General features: G+C 39.0%; 1 long non-coding RNA gene across 1 annotated transcript; it reads left to right on the top strand.

Annotated features, from left to right (window-relative positions):
* Window positions 1-476: 476 nt before the first annotated feature.
* Window positions 477-20953, top strand: LOC143695795 (uncharacterized). Its single transcript, XR_013185333.1, has 5 exons — window positions 477-1898; window positions 2011-2132; window positions 12225-12305; window positions 17962-17996; window positions 20886-20953. It is a non-coding gene; the product is annotated as an uncharacterized LOC143695795 (long non-coding RNA).
* Window positions 20954-21258: the final 305 nt, after the last annotated feature.

The following is a 21258-nucleotide window of genomic DNA, read 5'->3' as shown; positions in this document are numbered from 1 at the left end:
TGCTATTGCTCACATAAATATATACATGATTTTTTTTTTTGCAATGCTTTCATAAATCTCCAGATGAGGTTGATTCCTTCTGCTGAGAGATTTAATTGTTCGTATATGTTTTCCATGGGAATGATGAAAGCCAGCTAGAATTACTGCTGAGTGAACTAGAGCAATCCTGGATTATGATGAATGGAAGTAGTGAGTGATGTAAGCAAAACATTACTGAGTTTGAAGCACCTATAATTAGAGGGTCATGATATTTCAATTGAAAGTTGCCATGTCAAACATGGGACAAATACAATACTTGTCTTTTACTCCTGAAAGCTTTTGAGCAAGAAATTAGTTAATCACAAAATGGCATATGGGTATTACACAGCAAGCTTGCATAACTTCGTCAGAACAGGTCTCATTTACATCAGGAACTAATTAAACAAGTGAGAGCTGAAACGTTGGGAAATGTTCCTTTGGATCTTGAGCTGATCCTGGATACACAAAGTGCTGAAATCACATTAAAAAAATTTAGTCTTGTCACTAATGAAAAGCTAAGTTTTTTTCCTACAGCTTCTCATACCTGCTAGGCTCCTGGCTTAAATAAATCAGGAAACATTAATCTGGGTTCAGGTTGCTGCCTGGAAATTCCTTGTTTGACTCTTTTAATTTGAATCAATAGCTCATTTTTTTTATTTGTTTGCCCCATAGAAGATCTGGCTCACAGACTACAGGGTGGTTACGTCAGAACATGTCAGGAGGCAGCTGGAAAGCTTACCTCTAAGGATAGTATTTACAGAGATGATGACTACTTAAAAGGATGTGACCCGTGTACAGGAAGTCATGGAGATAAAGTAGCCTTGTTTTTCTAGTAAAACTCATTTCTAATGAAATCTAAGAGTTTCTGAGACGTAACTCAAAACTGAGTGTGAGAAAGAGGAGGTTGTAAAAGAACATCACTTCTGGACAAGAAGCCAAGCAGGTCAAAATAACGGGCTTTAATTAGAGGAGACAGAAAGTGGACAGAACACTGGATTTTGGAGGCAAGACGTCAGGGGTGCAGATCTTTGCCTCCTGTACAAAGCAGTGTATATAACCAGACTCCTGGTGGCACACAGTGGACCTTAGGTTCACCTCAGTGCTCATTTCCTGAGGTTCTTTTGACACCATTGAAGTCTATTAAAGACAATCTTCTCTGGCAGTATTTCAAGAGAGAAGGGATATTATGAAATGCAGCAAGAGCAGAGAAAAATAAATTATCATCTGTAATGTCCTTTTAACATTGTGTATGTAGAGGGGGAGTGTGAGCATGTGCACACATGTAAGTAATCTGGATTTAAACTGATATTTAAATTAAATTCTGTCAGATGTGCAAAATTAACAGGAAAAAAAAAAGTTTCTATTCTGCATTGTCTGCATTTGGGTAAGCTTGATTGGTAAGAGCTGTGAGTAAAGAGAAATAAGAGAAAAGCAATTCATAGTGGTGCTGCTACTTTGGGAGAAAAAAACTGGTAACCAGTTGTGGTGCTTCACACAGGCTTTGTTACATCTCTTTTCCTTTGCCTCTCTAAAGGGAAATAGATCAGGGCCAGCACACTGTATATATTAGCAGGTTAACATACTGGGCTATACTTGCACTTTATTGTAAATGTTTTTGGTACTTCTTCTAAGTCTGTGTTTACCTTGGGTATTTTCTTAGTTCACACATGTGAAATAACAGCTGGGACTTGCCAAAATATAGCAGTCAAGTGCTGTACATGTAGTAGCTTTAAAACTAACACAGGTGTCCTAGATCCCTTACGCAGAATAAACAGAAGCACACGATCAAGAGTGTGTCTACCTCCTCTCTTCTGGAAATGACGTGTCTTGAAATGCTTGATCTGACAGTCGCGGCCTCTCAAGAAAGAAGTATCACAGAGGTGAAATGCTGTTGATTTCTACAAACAAGTCTGCTGTCTTTATTTTTTTTCATATAAATGCATCATCGTCATAACTTGGATCCATCTATTTCCACCCTTTTCTTTTTCAAAGGAAAGGCAAGTACATTTAATGAGCTCAGTTCACTGCTGGGTCACACCAGAGCAGAAGGACAAGACCTCCATTGCTGGAAAGACCACCCAGAGAGGAGGAAGCTGCGCTTGCCCAAGAGGGAGGTAAGACAAGAAGGTCCCAGAAATTTTCTTCCAGAGCCCAAGGCATGAGCACCAGCAGCCTCACGAGCAGAATCCTTGGGGCCCTGGCCATACAGAAGGGGTCTGTTTCTTTTCAGTGTGAGTCCACCTCACTTCCTTTGTGCTGGAGAGGCTGTCTGTGAACAAAACAATACCATTGCATTGAGCTGCTCAGCGTTTTTATGGCTTCGATTGTTTTTGTCTCCATGATTTTACACTTCACTCCTCTTTCTATATCTGAAAGAGAAATAAAATAGGACAGAATACAGCAATGGTAGCCAATATACACAGAGGAGGAACTTGCCATGAGCTTGTCCAGCTGTAGGCAACTACAATTGCGTAAATAATCAAGAATCCCACTGATAATGCACAGGAGTCATGGAAATTCAGGACAAAATTCAGGGAGGATGATATGCAAAAGCATCACATTCCCATGGGAACATTTGTGCCATCTTGTTGCCTTCATAAAGGACTGAAGTAGATAAACAGGCTCAGGCAAATACGAGAAAGAATAGCAGCAGGTTGCTTCTCCCAAAGAGGTTTTGCTTTACAAACATGCTCTTAGAGTAGCATTCAAAGTACTATAAGTGAAGACATTCACTTGGAAAGTTCAGTCAACAGGAAGTTGCATTTGCCATAGTAATTCCATTGACCTACACTTTCTCAAGAAAGAATGTGATTCATACTGTCTGTAAGAATAGAAATTGAGTCATTGAAAAAGGATCATTGACCCTCTGGAATCAATGTACTCAGTTTAAAAATCTGTGAGACTGGACAGAGCCTTCCAATACTACAAATATAACTAATTTTGCATCTGCAAAATGTGTCTGCATTATTAGTTCTAGCATATAAATTCCTATGGGTTGCTCTAATAAAAATCAAAGCTGAAAATTTATTTCTAACTACACCATGAAAACGTTTTTCATAAAGAGTATAAAAAAATTATCTTAGTAATAAGATAATTACTTATTTGTTATTTGTGTAAATTTGTGTATTTGTGTAAATTTCCAATGCTAAAAGACTTTCTTTCACTGCGGGGCTATTCTAAACTAAACCCCTGATGTTGCCCATAGTTGCACTGGGTCTCTGTGCCTGAAATGTTGTCTGCTTTTTGCAGCTGGATCAGTTGATCTGATGAAAGATATTGCTTCTCCTTGGAGCTTACCTTGCTGTTTTTGCGGATATCATAAATCTTACAGAGTGTTTCATCCTGACCTTTCTGTAGAGGTGAAAGTGTCTTGGATTCAGATCTAGATTCCTGAATACTTTTCTTGTAGATAATGTGATACATTTAGTTTTCCACATTGTGCATGGCCAGCACAGGATTAGCATGGCATTAATTGATTGCAGGAGGATCAAGTAAGTGGATTAGAGCTGCTTCACAACCAAGAAAGTTGATGATCCTGAATGTAAACTCCCTCGACTGGGGACATGAGATGAAGAAAAGAAAATTTAATGAACTGTTTTGAGAAATGGGAAAAGCCAGGCTATGTCCTTTTTTCCCAGTATATTCCAGTTATCTCTTGGGATAACTATTTTAATAGAATGCCAACTTTCTTTTTAATATGATCCTTGAAATTTCTTTTAAGCCACCTAAAATGTCATGGCTTTTTCCTTCATCAATCAAAACATATTTTTTTTTAACTGTGGGATGTTTATTCAGTAGAGCTCGCTGTTTTTCTTTCATTGATTTTCTTTTTAACATGCAGTTGTTGAAAACTTAATTTTGAGTTTAGGCAGCTTTGTTCAAGATGCATTGCTATTCCAAGTAGAATTTGTGGTATGTTTTCTGCAGTCCAGTGTAAGGGATGTAAGGCATGATGGATGATGTTTGGAATGGAAAGATGAACGAATACAGCCATTACCAAAGCTGCTCCCTTGATCTGAAAAGAGAAATCCATTTCTTTCTTACTTCTTGATAAGGAATTTACACCAACACTTGTGCTGGAAAAAAATTGCATCTGAAAACCAATATTTTATTTAGACTTTGGACTAAGATGTGTTTCGTGGGTTTTGTCTTTTAAAAACCTTGTGAATATAAAAACATTTTAGAAGTGTTGGTGAAGTGTGCTCCTACTTCAACTTTATGGTAATTTATTAATCTCTCTATGCAAATTTGGCACATCTTCCTCTGGAAAATTTTTCTCCTATCTGTATTAGTGTTGCCCTCCCAATGTTAGTAAAAAGCAGTGGTAATTCCTGCTTTTTTATTCCTGCCTAGAAAGGTCCATTAAGTTCTCCGTCACAGTGTCAGGTTGGGGCAGACTGGCCAAGGTTCAAAACCCCCTGACCAGAAGTGGTGCAGCTCTGTAACACCAGTATGGCAACACATGGCAATCTATACACACAGTTTATTTTCTTCACGTTCCCACTCAGTTTTGTGGGTGTATTTGGCCATGAAAAGCATCATAATATTTGAAAATGGAAGATACTAATGAAACAGTATCTTTCAACACCACATCCATTTGCATGCTTAATTTAAATACTGCAATTGTCTGCCCAGTGACTTAATTAGCATGGCATAAAATCAGCATGAAAACTGCAAGTCCCTGCTGTAAAACAACTCAAACACAGGATCTCTTCCACAGCAAATACTTGTTATAAATTAGCTTGAATTGTCAGCCAGCATGAACCTGCATAGCCCCCTATTCCAGATGTGGCTTTACACCAGCTGAGAATCTGACTTTATGCTTCCTGTCCTAATGGTAAATGGTTCTTTACCACACAGCAAAGAAGCAATAATAGCCTTACAGGTGGGCAAAATATCAGGCATAATTCTGAAAATACAGTGACAAATAGGATAGTTAACTAACAGCTTCATTCTGAATTTTTGAGTGCAAGCAGATTTGGCCTCTGTACCTGCAGGTTAAGTTATTAGCCAATGAGATTGCCTTGCTGATAGCACAGAAATCTCCAAGTGAACAAGTTGTGCCTGCACCACCACACAAACCTTGACAAGTCTCCCCCACACACACCTCTCCTCTCACATCCACACTCTCCTCCCCCTTTAACTTTCTTGGTGCTCATTGCCTATGAGGGGTAGGAACACATAACCTCTGCATCTCACACAAGGGGGTATCACAAAGACCTGGGAACTTCCAAGGGTGTGGCACTACTGGCTTGCCAGAGAAGCTTCTGACACAGTCACTGATTTTAGGAGGGTTCACTGTTGCTCTCCAAGAAACAGATCTCTAACCTTCATAGCTGTAGAGAAAAACGTTAAGTCTGAATTCCCAACAGATAAAAAAAAGAAGAAAAAAAAAAAAAGAAGAAGGATAAAAGAAAGGAACTCCATTTTTTATGTTAATTTTTTTTGGTTTTACTTTCTTGTTTTCTCTCCAGCTGTGACTGAACCCACGGGCTGCTGCTCTGTGAGCAAGAGGCAGCAGCTGGTGCCAGCAAGGGAAACTGGGATGAGCCTCTCCTTTCTCTCCTCTTCCCTCTGTCTATCCACACCTGCAGGCAGGATATGGGGCAAGAAGCCCCCTTCCAGCCCCCCAGAGCTGAAGTGTGTCAGGGCAGAGAACTGGGGAGGTCAGTGTGGAGCTGTGCATGGCAGCACCATGGGGACCACAGGAATGTGACTGTAAGGTCTTGGCTGTGTGTCCTCAGACAGGAGAACATGCTGCTTCCCAGAAGTTTGTCTTTGGTAAGCTTTTGTCCATGGTAAGCCCAATGCCCTCTTTCAGAAAAGGCTTTCAGACACATACCCCCAAAAAGGAAAAAGGAAGTTTTGAAAGGTGGGATCTGAGGAGAGGAAGTGACTCATGGGCTCAAAGAGAGATGGCCAGGCAGTGACAGCCGGCCAAGGCAGCAGAAGCGATCCCCAACTGTGCCGAGTCGTGGGAATGGGGGTGAGGAAGGAGACTAAGGCTGGGGAAGCCGAGTTTCAGGAACAGCTACAGTCCGACACTTGCCCCCTGGGCATAGGATTTTTAAGGCATCCCACCACAGCTGGCTCTCGGCTCACCAGCGTGCCTGGCTGCACTGTGCCTGTGCCTTGGAGGTGACTCCAGCTGCTGTCCCAGGCAGCAGAGCCCTGTTGGGCCCCACGAGGTGCCTGTAGCCCCTGGCATGCCCACCCTGGGGTGGCCACTCTGCCTTCCCCACCTGCATGGGCACATCACCACCTATCATGGCACTCCAGCCCTGGATGCAGCCCTTCTGGGAGTGGTCCAAGGGGAGGAAGGTTGTCTGCAATTTGCATGAAGAATGTGAGATTTTTGCCCTCTTTTTTCCATTTTGCAAAATTTTTGTCACACTAAAGCAGTAAGAACAGATGTAGATTGAGTTTTATGTATCACAGAGATGTGATACAAGAGTCATGTGTGGGGGTTTTGCATTGGTCCCTTGCAGAAAGATTTGTCAGGGTGGATTTAGCCACCACTGATGCCCTTTTTTACCTGATGCAGGCATGAGCATTTTTCCTTCATCCTCTTCTGCACCTTGTAATCTGTGTGCCCTCTGGTAGAGTAAGTTTTCTCTCCTAATGAGGAAGCTCTAGTGGTCAGGTCTTTGTGAACACTAAACAAGGAATTTCCTGGCTTTCAAACAATTTCCCCCCTTAATGATGATGTTCTAATAATATCCTCTTTTTTTTAATTAACTGATCTCTACTCGATCCCTCATCTGCAGAGTACTCAAATAATAAACTGGCTGCAAATCTGTGCCGTGTATCCTAAAAGGAAGTGAACCAGAGATAACATGATGTTACCTTTTGTTCCTTTTATTTGTTTTTTATTTAAGCATCTTTAATGACTTATACTATGGACCAAGTAAGGTAGATCAGATAGAGAGCTCATTTTACTGTTGAATTAGATCCTTTTTTTTTTGAGATCAGTAGTGTTACAGAACTCACTGGTGTAGTCAAGATGTGCGCTGCAGGAATATTACAAATCCAGGTTTTACTGGCTTTTGCTTTGTGGCATTGACCAGTCTATTTGTAATGTGCATGTAAACAGAACTGCCTATTAGTCAAGCACTTCAGGCATTGCTTAAAGCAACTTCTTCCCCAGAGCACTACAGAGCTAAAACTGGGAAAGAACTGTTTCCTCCATTGCTGAGGTCACAGCAGTGAAACAAGTGGTAAGATTTGCTGTAATAGATGAAAATTATGCTCTATAGTTACATCTGTAAAAACTGTGGGCAATTACATTCATGTTCACCTCCAGAACCAGGGTTGAAGTTTGGTTTGAAAAATGTTGCAATTAAAACCTGTGACAATTCATCAAGGGAAAGATGTATACAGTATCACAGAATCACAGCATGGTTTGACTTGGAAAGGACCTAAAAGATCATCTACTCTCAACACCACTGCCATAGGCAGGGACACCTTCCATTAGACCAGGGTGCTCAAAGATGCTTTTCCTTCTATGCCCAAAATAAAAAGGAGTGTGTTGTAGAGCCTTTCCTGAGAGCTAATAAAGGTAAAAAATCGGTCCTTGGCACAGCAAATGCAGCTCATCTAATCTTCATTAATTTCACTTGGCTGTTCAAAGGAACGGTGTTTTCATGTGTCAGGTCCTGCTACCAGATCTTATCCCTTGTCCATCTTCCTCTTAAGCTTTTCTGCAAATTGAACTTTTAATTTTTTCCCATATCTATAAAATTAGGACATGCATCCTGAAAATACTGTCCTGGAAAGGGGAAACAAATTATATGCCATTTCCTGTATCATCATGCCAAATTTCATGGGCTTTTCCCAGGATCTACTTTTGTTTTAGTCAGATATTTTTGAACCTTCTGGAAGAACCTTCATGTAAGGTAATTGCAGCAAGAAATCATGACTTATTCTGGACATTTTTTGTTTTCTTTGGTAAGAGTGGTTGGTAAGCCCACTTGTACCATCCACATAGTTCCTTATATATTTTATTTTCTAGTCAAGGTAATGCTTAGCTGGATCAGTCAGTGACCAGCTGATGAAAAGCCAAATCAGTAGAAAGTCATACAGTATGTCAGTCTAGGTTTTGAAGTGCTTCTCTGTGATAGTCATGCAATCATGACACTGTGCTCCTCACACTCTTATCCAAAGAATCAGCTTTTCCCCAGTGATTACCTTAGCCACCAGCACTTATAAGAGAGTAAACAGTGGCAGACATGAGAAGCAGCCCTGGGGCCATCTCATAAATAACCACTTATGGTTTTTGCACCTGATAGTGTTAAACAGATGCAGCAGTGGAGCTCAAAAGTATATTCCTAAATGATTATGTATTTTATGGTATATGGCTGCCTAAATAATTTCATCCTCAACTCTAATGTGTGTCTTTTGGCATGCTCAGACTATTCTGGGTTGTATTCTTAATTGTCAGGACTAAATTTAAAATACTCTTCTAATATAGTTTTATGTGATTCATCCATCATTGTCCAGAACTTTTTCATCTATGTGGATTTTGGTGAACGAACAATTAGTGTATTCCTTTGAAACCCAAAGTCAGCTTAATTCTTACTCCATGTTTTTCATTGCTGACTCCAATGCCTTTACTCATATTTATGAGAGGTTTTGGGCTCCCTCTGGTGGTTTTTGAAAACCAGAAAGCTTAAACAGAACGTAAATCAAATAAACAATAGTTATGTGCATGAGAAGTTCTTATAATTTGCAGAAGAAAGCTTGTCTAATTCCTCCTCTGGCTTTTACCACACTTAGTTTTGAGCTAGTTTTTTGTAGGGGTCTTTTGCTATGCTGATTCATCTTGAGAGAGGAGAAAGGCATAGTGATATATGAGAGAGCAACAAAGTAGGTAATTCAGTCAAGGGGCTCTGCTTTCAATAATGGCTTCACAAACAAAAACTGCATGTGTCTGTTATCTTTTCACTTATTTCTCCTATTAATTCTTCAGCTCCTGCACTGGATTTGAAATTAGTCCACAACTATTTACTGTGGAAAAATATAGTTAAATTATTTCATTTTTGATGGCTACTGTGAAAATTAGGTATATCATAAATGGAAAGTCAGACCCCACTCTCAAATTTTCATTTTCTCAATTTAGCATTTACACCTGGAGGCTGAAAGGAAAGCAAAAATAATAAAACATTGACCTCAGCAACAGGTTTCTCTTTCTCCCCAAGCTCAAATACATGGGTATGCCTCTTGCTGATGAAAAGAGAACTTGTATAGAAATGTTCCATGTTAATGTACAGTTAATTACAAGCATACAGAACACACAAGGAGAAAATTGTTTCTGATCATTCTCCACTTCTGCTGAAGTCACTGCTGGTTTGCAAGCAGCCTGGCAGTGGGCTAGGATTTCAGTGCAGGTGTATGCATGGGGGCTGTGTCCCAAAATCTGTGGCTGAGATGCTCAGGTGCTGGTTCTGCATCTGCTGCATTCTGCATTAATGCTGCAGGAGTGTGTGGGCAGCCAGGTAACTGCCAGAGCACAGGAATGTCTCCAGGACATTCCCCTCACCTTTTATTATCTAACATTTTAAAGTTATTTTTGTTTTCCACAGAGCAATTGTATGATGGACAGGACAGGTCTGGACAGGAAAGCAGGAAAGTATCTTTGATATCCAGGAGTCCAGAGTTATTGTGGTTATACTTCCTCTCGATTTTCCTGCCTTTCTAAATAGAAGAGCTTTTCTTCCCTCTTTTTCTTTTTCCCTGAATACTTGCAGGACAGGAAAGAAGGGACAAAGACATAGAATTAAGAAAGTTCTACCTGGGCAAAAGTGTGGGATTTTGTTCAAAATACCTCTAAATTGGTGTAAATTTTTGGATGACTGACTTGATCCTTCTGTCCCATTTGCTTAAAATTCAGGAAAGAAATCAGTTGCATTAAAATAACATGACTTCTACCTTTTTTATTTTGATTATATTAAGTAGATCTTATTGGATAATTTGGTCACTGGTCATAGGAAATTGCCATTTAACTTAATATTAGAGTCAAATTCAGAGTCAGAAGATGGTTCCAAATAAGCCTGTGTCACGTAAAAGGGATGCACAAAATGCTGGGCCCATGTCAAAAATGGAAATTTATCCCATTTTGTTCCATGGAACCAGATTTTTTACCCAAATGGCTTAACTAAAAGTCTTGTTCGACTTTATGCATATAATTATATTTCTGAAATCAGCTGGTAGATTCCATCAGGTGCTCCCCTTCTTCTCAGGGTGTTACAGGTGTTACTTACCTATTACAATTAGGAAATGTATTTTTTGGTTTTTGTACTGTTTTTGTGGGATTTTTAAAAACTTCTTTTTATTAATAATAACTTGTCCACATAAGGAATTTGTTCAGTGTTGAAAGTCTCTGTCCTGAGTGCCAGCAAAGGGCTCAGTCTTGCAAGTTCCCATCCAGCAAAGTACTTAGGCATATCTTTAATCTCAAATACGGGTCTCATCCACAGGACTTCACCAAATAGAGGCTAAAGCCCCTGCAGATGTAACCCCCAAGCCTCCTCTCCATTGGTCTTCTGCAGAGCTTCCATAGATTTGTTATAGTAATATGGTAAGAATTAAGCCAATGGCATTTAAGGTATTGTTATAAAAATACTGCACAAAGATAATACACACTGTATTGTACAGTGTATCAGTTTTCAAACCAGGCAATGGAGTTTTCTGCAAGCTTGAGCTCCTTTGTTTTTTCGTACAAAAGGGAACACTCTCGTAGCATCTTACGTGGTTTTGATTATAGTATTTGTGATTCTTTAAATATTTATTCTTCAGCAGTTAAGAAACTCGGTGAAGGGGAACTTTATAAACATTTATTGTGGATTGAGTGTTCACGTGGAAAAAAAAAAAATGAGGTGCTTTCTCCTATAAGGAAGAAGTACCTTTTCATAAAATCTGTGTCCTCTGTTCAGCAGAGCATCCTGTTCAGGACAATTATTGAGAATATATCTAGCCTTACACAGATATCCAAGTTTCTGTGAAAGTTGTCTAGACTCCCCAAAATGCATAAATTCTGCCCTGAATTGATGTCCATTCCACATGGCTGCCCACAGATCCCTTCAGGAGTGTTAGATGTGCCGCTTGGCATTCACAGCATGCAGCTCTCCAGAAGACAGGCAAGCAAACGCTCCCTTCAGCACCTGAAAGATTTATTTGCTTTGGGGTGATTGGCAGCAGTGTCATGTAAAGCACCACAGGGCAAATTCCATTTGATTAAATAATTATCACATATGACCAAACAATGTATCATTATGTGTGAACACAAATGCAAACTCCCAAAATTCCCACCACTTCCTCCCTTGCTCCGTTAATTTCTCTTTCACAGGCAACTGACACAATTACTGACTTTAAACTAAAAAGATTCCAAGGTAGGGATGGTACTCAGAACTTAAAATACTATGTGATGTTTAAAATTTTTATACAGCTTATTTAAAACAGCTTCCCTGAGAAGAAGTGGAAAGTGCATCACTCAATGGACCCCAAGCAGTTTTCAGCAAATTCAATCCCACAGAATATTTCCAAGGGAGAGGCAGGGACTAGAAAAGGATTGTTTCTGCCTCCTACTGCAAATAATTATAATGGGTCTCTTTCTGTGGCCCAGTTTTTCCAGGCTCCATCTGGGCAGATTTCCCAGTGACTTTAGTGCAATTAAAACTGTTAAAAAGACTTGCAGCATGGGCTTCCAGTTCTCTGAGCAGTGAAAGACAATGAAACCGGTGTGCACCTCATAAATAAACATGATCAACCACTGGAGACACAGCCTGTGATTTAAGTGGGTGCAGGGCAGCACAGCTGGGCACCTCTGGCTGCTCGCTGTGCCATGGGATCACGCCTGCACTAGTGTAATGGTAGAAACATACCTGCTCATATTAAGATGGATAAACAGAAAAATCTAGGCCCCACAGATGCCATGAAAAACCCACTATCTCTTCCCCACTTCCACTGGTGTTTTTTGTGCTCCCGTGCCAGCCACCCTCTATAAAGACAGCAGAGGTAGAACATGGGTCTGGCTGAGGGGATGAGGGTCTTCTGTGATGCTGTAGTGCCACCCTCAGCTGACACTTGCAACATCAGTTGGAAAGAGTGACATAGTAGGACACTTGTAGGGAAAGCTTGGCTGGATTCTTTAGCTGGAATGGTCTTTCTCATAAAGTTTCTCTGCTTTATTAATTTTGCTCTTGTTTTAGGCACTTACTTTCAGGATGAAGGCCTGGCACAACATCTTCTGTCATCACTGGGAGCCCTTCCTCTGACTTGCAGAAAGAGAGGTAGTGTCTTCATTTGTGATTTTCAGTTCTTTGTTTTCTGAAGTGCTTTGTCCAACTCAGCCTTTCAGATACCTTCCAAATACCACTTTGTCTGCAAAGGCTGTGCTAAAGAAAAGTGTTTGGTGCCTGATACTGTGTGTATCTGCTTGATTGGGCAGTAATTCTCAATTCCAGGCAGGTTTATTCTAAAAGTGGCATCACTCCATCTTGGTCGGTATCTTTTGCTGGGATTACTCCAAACAAGCTTGACCTGTTGAAATGTAATGTTTCTCATACTAGTTTCCCAAACTAGTGAGGCTGTTGCTATTTCAGGTGGCTTAAAAATATGTGCACAGTTTGTACTTTGAATGTTTAATAAGCTTAAAACATGAAATATATAATGCAGTTTGAACTTTCTAGTGTTATTTCATCACCAAAAAAGCAAAGTCTCCAGGCTCAGCAATTGCCTTTGTCAGAATGTAAATTCCAGCATGTAATACCCAGGCTGTATGTTTCAGGAAACCAGTATTAACCTATTAGTATGCAGTTTTCCTTGGAGAAGAGCCATCTTCACACTGAGCCTGTATTCCTGCTTCAAACCTTCCTGTCACTGTTCCGTATCCACGACCCAGCCTAAGGCTGCCTTTGACGGTTCTCCAGCCATTTCCTGCATACTGCACTAGCACTAATTGAAAATTTGGGTGGCCTTGCTTATTTATTTTCCTGGAATGCAGTGGGTTATATTTTCATGGCACTTTCTCAGCAGTGCAACGTTTCAATTTCAAAACCACTGCAATATGAGGAAAAGTAACCCCCAAAATAAAAAAAATAACAATAAAAAGCAGCATATCTTTGATTAATTTTTACAGTAGTTCTTTTGTAAAAATATATAATGGAAAAAGAATTCAATGTTGCTTTTGTCTCTGAAGATCAGAGGCAAGAGAAGCAATTTAAATACATGTACAAGATGATCACATGCAGACACAATGAGGCATGAAACTTTAAATGTACAGATGCCATGGAAATGAAAAGATAATATAAAGTGTGTTCTTTGCAAGTCTTGCAGAGTTCAATAGCTACACACATAATGTGTGTGGAGAGAAAGAGAAACAGCCCCCCTGCACTCTCTAGGAAGGAAAATTCCAACTATGTCTGGATGTGCAATTGGCACTAGCATTGTGCTTTGCCCCCCTGGATTTCTGCAGGAATGTAATTCCACAGCAAACAGGGTTAGTATGTCATTGTTACCTCCCTGCTTGGAAATGAACATGCTTGGGCATGAGTACCTGTGGCAAATTTCAAGTTTTGATCAAAAAAATTCACCGATCCCTTGACAATATTTCAAGTCTACAGAATTCTTTTCTCTTTATGCCTATTTTTTTTTTTTTGTTTGATGGTGATTTTTTATTGGGTGTGCAAAAATTAAAGGTTGGCATGATCCTGTTTGTTTTTATCCTGATATGCCAAGTGCAACTATTGAAGTCTTTTGGGAATTATATTTTGTTCCCAGAATTCAGGCATAAGGAAATGTTTAACAATAAATATACAATTTAGCTGCTGATCTGTATCTCAGAAATTATTTGGAGGAAGAGTGAATTGGAGTTTTTACCTACAGGCACACATTTTTAGGATTACCCAACTATTTAAATTTATAAATGTTCCAGAATGGAGATAAAATTGGATGCTGAAAGGAAAAGAAATTTGAAAAAACTAAATGTCTCTCCTATTTCTGAGTTTTCAGGATGCTATTTTGGGATTTTATCTATAACTCTGACATTTGTAGACCTTTTAGTCAAGCAACAAACATTTCTTGCAATTTAGTGAAGTAACAAAATAAGCAGGGTGGGATTTTCTGTTTGGTTGGTTTGTTGTGGTGTTTTGTTGTGCAGTTTTATTTTAGGGTTTTGTTGTTTGGGTTTTTTTTTTTGTGGTTGTTGGGGGTTTGGGGGGGTTTGGTTTTTTAACAGAAGCAATCTCAAATCAAAATGTCAGCCCAAGCATTCCTCCAGATTATCATTTTCTCCTTTGAAAAGTCAAGATCTCCCCACTGGCGAAGTTCAGATTTTAACTGGGCCTTTCCAGCTGGTTCTGAATCCTATTTTCAAACTCCCTCATGATACATTTCCCAGTGAGCAAGTTGATTTTGGCTGTTAAAAAGTGCCCCAAGCTAAGGGTTGTGTAGCAATCAATCAAAGTGTATCTCGCATGCACATATTGTGCCTCGTTACAATTACCAGAGAGTTTTGTTTCAGCTGGATATTACAAGTTCCCTGAGGCGAATGGTTGAGAGAACTGGGATTGTTCTGCCTGAAAAAAGAAAGCTCCAGGGTGACCTAATTGCAGCCTTCCAGTACCTGAAGGGAACTTACAGGAAAGATGTGGCAACACTTTTTACAAGAGCATGTAGTGACAGGACAACAGGGAATGGGTTCCAATTAAAAGCTTTAGATTAGATATTAGGAAAAAATTCTTTACAATGGGAGTGGTGAGGCACTGGAACAGGTTGCCCAGGGAAGCTGTGGATGCCCCATCCCTAGAAGTGTTCAAGGCCAGACTGGATAGGGCTCTGTGAAACCTGGTCTAGTGGAAGACGTCCCTGGCCTTGGCAGGAGAGTTGAACCTAGGTGATATTTAAGGTCCCTTCCAACCCTCATCATTCCATGATTCTGTGAAGGGCAACACAAGTGAGTAATTGAGGACTTCAATTTTTTATTTATAGCTGGTCAATTTTGCCTTGTAAATGAGAGCAGTAATCAATTGGGAAAAATGGGTTGAAATGGAAGACAATGCCCCTCCAGCTCTATCTCTCCTCCATGAAGGTTTCTCTACCATGTTGAGGGTACAGTCACACCATCAGCTTGGCATTTGGCACAACTGAGACACAGCACAGAACAGGAGGGATCTTGTGGTGGGCATACGGGGCACTTTTAGCAGTGGGTTTGCTGCACATAGAGGTTGTATCTACTACAGCACTGCACAATAACCAGTGATTGTCACATTCACAAATGACCTCTTCTAACTCCTCTAATTCTGATTTTGTCATTTTTCTTCTGCAAATGCCTTTAGAGAAAACACCAGGATTTCTGTCAGATCACAACTGATGTCTTTCACTGCAGTTGATAGCTTTGGGAAATGGACAAACAGAATGGAAACTTCTCTAGCCAGTTTTCACATGCCCTCCTTTTTTTCTGTGGCTAGAAATACTTATACAATCAAAAAAAAAATTGTTTACTCCTGCTGCTTGCTCACAACTGAATCATGACACAAGTCCTAAGTGGGCAAATGTAATGATACCAGCATAGAAAGCCAGCCAGCAGCAAGAGCAAACACAAGCCTGATGTCAAAACTTAAAAGGTTCACAGGCACCTTATGAATGTGCCTAGTACATCCTGCCTCTTAAGGAAGGACTATAGCTCCAGGAATAGAATTGTTCCTGGAGGTGCTTTAGCCACTTCTTAAAGGTTTCCAATAAACAAGGTTCCATGGATTCCCTAAACAATCTATACCAGTATTTCCTTGTTTTCAGTGTCACAGTTCTTCTGAATGCCTTTGCTATAGTGTGTCCTATTCATCATCTTGTCCCTCCCAGACACAGAAAACTAACTCTTAACCAGTGCAGTGCAACTTTGATCCAGCTTTCAGAAGTGGATGATTATTTCCCACGTGCAGGATTTGGGCATGCAAAACACTATTTCTATTATTATTATTATTATTATTATTATTATTATCATTATCATTATCATTATCATTATTATAGTTGTTATTATTATATAATAGCAACATAGAAACAGGACAGAATATTAATTATAAATGTATTTAAATATTGACCACATTTTGAAAAGTGTGTCTCAAAGAATAAAGTGAGTCAGGGTCTCAGGTATGAGCTGACCTGAACTGGGGACTGTATAAGGCTAAGTCCAACAGTCTACTTAATGTGCATGCATAATTTTAAGTATTTGAGTTCAGTTCTTTTGCTAAAGTGAATAATAGACCTGAAAGTGTTTTCTAGTTAATGGGAACTCATAAGTGCTTTCTTGGATCACAGCCCAAGAGCTCAGCACATTGCAAGGCTAAATACAGATTTAACAGTCTAAATTTAGGCCTCTGTGTTTTAAAACATTGGCTAACATTCTTCTCAGAAATTTCTGTGGAAATTGCTGAAGATCTGAAGTCAAGGCCAAACACCCCTTAAACTTCTGTGTCTAAGAATAAATGTTACTAAGAAACACTAAAGACTAGAACTGTAGTTCATTAAAATTAAATATTGTCATGTTTTTAACAGGTTTAAGATGATCTATACCTTTGATCATACATTTAAGGCACAGACCAAGATTCACATTTTAATGATAATTGCTTGTCTGAGATACTGAAATATTTTTTCTCTCTGAAAGGAACTTAATAATATATCTAAATGATGTAAAATGCAACCTGTTGCTAACAGCATAGTTGTGATACTAATCTGAATCTAAATTACCTAAAAAGTTAGTTTTGAAAAATTAATTATACTTGGCCCAGCTGCATAGTTTATCTACCTACTTTTTGCCATTCTCATCACCTTTTTCTGAACCCTATTTCATAATTTTCCTTTTCTTTTTCACCCTAAGAGACTTAGAGATCAGTTGGTTAGGAGAAACAGAAGAGGAAAGAAGAAGAGAGAGACAGATAGGGAGAATAATGAAGAAAGAAAAAAAAAGTAAACAAGAAGGTATTTAGTAATAAATGGAACCTTTATTTGTAATATTAAACACAAGAATTCCTGTATAATTTCCTTTAAAAACATACAGTTTTGCAGAGACACTGAATGAGGCAAATAAGGGAAACAAATTGGTTCCATCAAAATGACTGAAACTGATAATTAAATAATAGTTTTTTGTTACTCAAGTTGATTTTCACTAGGACACATTAGGAAGTGTTAGTGCTATTGGAGCAGAGATGTGCTCCCTTCCAGTGGAGTGGACCTGGGGTGCTCAGGCAGCAAGGAATGGTCCCATGAGTACAGTTCAGTTCACCACTGAGACCTGATCTCTGTGCTCACTCAACATGATTTCAGAAGTCTGAAAAAATATCTGATGAATAGCTTTTCCCTGCTTATTCCCAAAGTATGGAATTTAAAGCATTTGTGCCAGAGTTTGTTCTTGTGGAAAAGAGAAACAGAATCCCACCTGGAATTTGAAGGACAAAACCTGCCAAACAGCCTTTGAAGTGGGATATTTTTTTCCCTTTGAGAAAGAAAAGGAGCAAAATTTGAAGTTGGTTTCAATTTCAACTTCTCCCCTTCCATTTTTTTTACAGTAACCACAGTACATAAAGGCTTGTCTCAAGAAGTATTAAAACTGATGCATCTTACTAGTGACACCCTTGACAGAGCTGTGGTATACAGCATTCAGTATTTTTAGCTGCACAAAGTAATTTAGTAATTTGTTTCATTGGTGCTGTTTAGAGAAACAATGCCTCTGGGTCAGTAGTGCACAGATTCCTTGGATAAGTCTTGAAAGGGAAGAATTAGGGTGGTGTTAGCCAAGAAAGTAAAAGAGTGAGAGAATTTTGTGTACTGTTGGAAATGGTTGAAAGTGCAAAGACTATATTTTTTGTTTGATGTGGAAAAAGTGATTGTGCATGTTCTGGAAGAAAACTCAAAATATTGTGTGCATTAATTTATATGTTGTTTCTCTTGAAGCATACCAGAAATCATCTGGGAGAAAACACTGATCAGTAAGTTGTTTCTTTCTCTCTCGCCTTTCAGCAAAGATAAATATATTTAACTTCATAATGAAAGTTTCTGGTGTAAGTTCACGGATAATAGCCAAATGCTGCCATGGTCAAAGAATTTATTTCTGTAGCTATGTATTAAAAAAAGAAATAGAGCCATAAGATTTAAGTAAATCAGTTCCTGGATGCTGCTTTGACAACACAGACCCAGGTGATTTTCAGTTTAGGAGGAAGCAGAAAGCAGCTAGTCTTGGGAGCAGCATATAATGCAGGAAATCTGCTTGGAAATTGAAATAGGTATATGAATTTTTTATAAAATCTATGGGAACTTCTAGAAAACAACATCCACAGGGATGTTACATTGATGGTTCAAGGAAATAAAGGGAAGTAGAACCAATGAGGTGAAGAAAGGCTGTGCAGTGATTACAGATTTGCTAGAGCAGTCAATGATGATTTGGGGTTCTTGGCTCTGCTCCTGGTTCTACTGCCATGGCTTTGGTGGGTTACTGATCTCCAGTTCAGAAGACACAACATGGTCATGGAAGCAGCCCTCTTAATTTCAAATAGGCTTTTGGTTATGTACACACAGGAAAATAGGAGAAGCTGGTGAGTTATAAATCAGATAGGTTCAGTTTGTGGCAATTATGAAGCATTTGAATTATCTGTATGCATTACAAGACAGACAAATAATGATGACTATGGATTTGTCAAGAACAAATCCTATTAAACCAATAAGATCTCCTGTTAAAATAAGATAATAGGTGCTATACAAAGAAGAGAAGTATTAAAAAGTCATATATCTTCATTTTAGTAAGGCCTAAGTCAATGTTTCCTGTGCATAAGCAAAGACAATATGGTCCAAATTGAAAACCCCATGGTGTCAGAATAGGCAGGACCATTTCTGAGGAAGAGTTGGCAAAATGGGGCCATTAGCAAAAGGAGAGATGTATAGAAAGAGGTTTCTCAAGGGTCTATCCTGTATCTGATACTCCTTATAAAACATTCAAAGAATGGAGTAGAGACCAAGTTTGATATATTTGAAGAGGACATGAAGAAGAGAGCAGACAAAAGAGTGTTAGAGAGCAGAATTAGTATTCAGAGGGAATTTTTCAAACTGGTTATGAGGGTTTTTATTAAGAAAAACACAAAAGATGGTATTCAATAGGTGCAATAGACATAGCATCATCAGTTCCCCAGATACAGGATGGGGAAAAGTTAAACAGGATTACAGCTGCCTGGAAAAAATGTAGAGTGAATCACAGGCTAAGCACGAGTCACCACTGTTGTGCTGTTGTAAAAAGAAAAATGCCATACAAATGGAATAGACACAGGAAAACAGCCTGCAAAATAGGCAAAGCAATTATTTTGCTCTGCTACCTCATGGTGAGGCTTAAATTTTAGTGTTATGTTGTTACTGGTTTTTTTTCAAGTTTTTCACCTGAATCATGCTTGGCTTGGCTTGGGGAATTGTGTTTCCAGAATGACATTGGGTGTCTGCAGAAGATTGCAGGGGAGTTAAAGCTTGATTACCAGTCCAGACAACATTAAATATCAGGATATTAATGGGACTGTTTGGAATAATGAGGCAAAGAAGATAACAGGGCCTTTAAATATGGAAAAGACTGCTACAGGGAGGAAGCAAAGAGTCTGTTCTCCAGGCCAGCAAAGACAAACCTTTCACTAATGGACTGAAATTGCAGTAGGGGACATATTTAGAGCATACATTGGAAAAAAGACCTCTGCTGATAAGGGTAGAGAAACACTAGGAAAAATTGCCTGAGGTGATGGCAAAAGCACCATACTGGGAAGCCTTTAAGAACAAGATTGAAAAAACAGTTATGTTACAACAAAAGAGTAGTTGATCCTGTCTTGGGGCATGGAAAATAACTGGAAAGGGTGATTTCTTAAGGTCACTTTCAACCTTATGCTTCTTAGCATTTCTCTGTTCCTCAGATTTCCCTGGTTATAATACTCGCCTCACAAATTTAAACAGGAGCAGGAGAAGGTCTGGTTTGGAAGTCCACATGTCAAAAAAAATTAGGGAATATCTCTAAGCTTGAAGGCATTCAGAAAACAGTTCTGCAAAGGCACTTACACAGTGCAGAATCAAAGCTAATCCATACAGTTTGTCAAGAGAAAGTGAAGGAGTAAATCTGCTGCATTTCACAAACATCTTCAAAAGGAAGATATTTCTGTTAACAAGAAGCAGGCTTGCAATGGACAGATGCTGCAGCTAGATGAATTTACCTTTTCAAACAACATTTATATTTCTATCAGGGTTTTTTTGCACATTAAGGTAGTGTGGTACATGTTAGTATAACCACTGAGAAATCTTCAAAAGCAGAATGATTGATTTGCCATTTCTCCAAAATAAATAAATAACAAATTTTATTCTTTGAAATAAAATGAAGATGCCTTTTTTAAAAACAACTACAGAAAGACCTTGATGTGGGAATTGCTGGAGGAAATTCTACAGCTTTCAATATTCAGGTTAGACAAGATGATCATAATAATCTCTCTGGCTTTCAAATCTGTTTACCCAACTTTGTAGAGAGATGTAATGTTTACAGATCACTGTCAAATCTGCATAAATGGATTAGAAAAAGGCATGAATGAGCAATTACTCTTGTGACCTCAATGAGGTATAACACTTACTATTTACCAGGTCATTACATTACAAATTGTCACTTCTTTCCTCAGTTTTAACTGCATAGATTAATCTCTTTAACAGCATCTGGAGTTCTATAGAGTAATATATTTATATTAGCAGCATTATATATGACAGCAAATATATACTATATATTATGATATATACATCATAAGTTATATATATATGACAGATATATATATATATTTTTTAACCACACTAATTTTCTTCCTTTTGTTCCAAAGAGATATGCACGGTGGTGTTTCTTCTTTCCAGAGGGTCACATCTGCAGTCAGTCACTGTCAGCTTTGTTCTGGAGTCACTGAAGGGGTAGGTGATGGTCACTAAACATCAGCTGGGGAAACCACCCACCGCAGATTGAACAAAGTGCGCCACACAGGAAGTTCTGCACTGAGTGTTATCCAGGGCCCTATATATCATAAGATTCCTGGATGCTGCTTGTGGAAATAGGAGGATTTGCCTGTGTGGATGCCAGTGAAGAAAGTACACATGCCTTTTATAAGGTTTCTGTTCTTGCAGAGTTTAGCCTGGTTGTGCTGTTCTGAGAAATTCCCAAGGATCACAATCTGCGTAAAAATACTGCTGAGCAGCCTTTTA

This window comes from Agelaius phoeniceus, chromosome 1 (assembly GCF_051311805.1).
Source record: "Agelaius phoeniceus isolate bAgePho1 chromosome 1, bAgePho1.hap1, whole genome shotgun sequence".
NCBI classification, from domain to species: Eukaryota; Metazoa; Chordata; class Aves; order Passeriformes; family Icteridae; genus Agelaius; species Agelaius phoeniceus.
The sequence above is the reverse complement of the archived record's forward strand: the minus strand, read 5'-3'. Positions and strand labels throughout refer to the sequence as shown.